This window comes from Anneissia japonica, unplaced genomic scaffold (genome assembly GCF_011630105.1).
Source record: "Anneissia japonica isolate Jap-2015-1 unplaced genomic scaffold, ASM1163010v1 scaffold1606_len605190_cov180, whole genome shotgun sequence".
NCBI lineage: Eukaryota > Metazoa > Echinodermata > Crinoidea > Comatulida > Comatulidae > Anneissia > Anneissia japonica.
The window spans coordinates 255,255-256,970 of record NW_022749369.1 but is presented as its reverse complement, the minus strand read 5'-3'; positions in this window follow the sequence as shown (position 1 = coordinate 256,970).

Sequence of the window (1,716 nt, the reverse complement as noted above, 5' to 3'; positions counted from 1 at the left end):
GCCTATACATATATTTTTATGTATATATATATATATATATATATATACATACATACATATACATATACATATACATATACATAATTATACATAGATAAATAATAATCTCAGATAGGAACATAAGATATAATGATCATACCGAATGGGGAGGGTTCACCTAAAACTCCAGATGCCGTGAAGTGGAAAAGTAGGTTGGATCGAAGCTTTGTCATTATAGGACGATACAGGGGTCCGATAGATTATTGGTTAAAATGTTGAGATTTAATATTCGCTTTTAAGTTTTATTACAAAAAAAATAAAAAAAAACCCTGTGTATTCAGTACATTTTCGATTGTCTTAAAATTTTGACCTTTTTCGATTTGGGGAGGAATATTGGGGAGCGTACTCATCAAATGATATTAAAATAACGCTTTATTACCATGTACACTTTACATAATGTATTAAATCAATCAAACAATCAATTTTATTTTCTAAATTTGTATTTCTATACCTCATGAAAGTATGAATGTTAAAGTTTCCAAAAAGTGTTTTTAATCTAATGAGATTTATACTTAATTAGGCCTAACTTAACACAGATGCCAAAAGGAAAATAGTTAGAATGCATTTCTCACTAGTTTAATCTCTTTTATTTCAGTCTGTCTCAGGTCAAATCTACCGATCCATTATTAAGTGCGAAGTCGATGTACAATTATTTTCAGCGGAACACGTTGTGTATTAAATTGCCGGAACACAAGATAGCCGGATTTATGTGGTATTAATTCTACAAATAATCGCGCGCGGATGTTTATTAGGATTTATATCACTGGATTGCCGGAATTGAATCAAATTTGCCAATTATGTTTCTTATATACAGCGAACAAGTAATTCTCGAACGATATTACATACTTAAATATAATTAGGCCTAAGTGTTATATATATTATATTATATTATTTTATATAGAACTAGAATATTTATATTCTATTTATATTACGTTTATATAGTTCTGATGTAACATTTCCGAGTATGTAAGAAATAAAAGTAAACTGTAATGTAATTTATAATACATCATTGTGTGTACTTCCTTTGTCTTAATTGCATCATAATAATATTATATATTTCATGATTATTAATCAGTATATAATCGAATTAAATATATTATAATCACTTCGATTCGAATATAGCACTATTACAGGTTACTCTATCTTATAAACACTCTTTCCAAATATATTCATATGACACCAACAAATTATGAAACTTTTCAGAGCAAGGTGCTGTCGAATTCTTCAAGACAGGAAATGACGTCGGTTGCTAGGCTACAGCTAATGCATATTCAGTAACACCTGTGCTCATTAGACTAACAATAAAAACTTTTAGCTCAGTTTTGACAAAATCGACCAAAAAGATTTTATTGTTAGTCTAATTAGAACAGGTGCCACTGAATATTCATGATTATGCATGAGCTTGTTGCTTAGCAACCACGTCATTTCCGGTTTTATGCTTTTGTTGAGGGCGTCCTCGGAAGAATTGCTGGTGTAATAGATAAAGTAGCACATATTGATGAAGCAATTCTTCACTTTTGGTTTAAGCTTTTAAGCTTATTATAATAAGCATATTTTAGCTATTGAATTTATTACAGTAAACATATACATTAAATAAGATGAGAAGAAATGCACAATTCCATTTGATATTTATTTTCAAGCATTGAAATCAAGTTGTGATATATATATATATATATA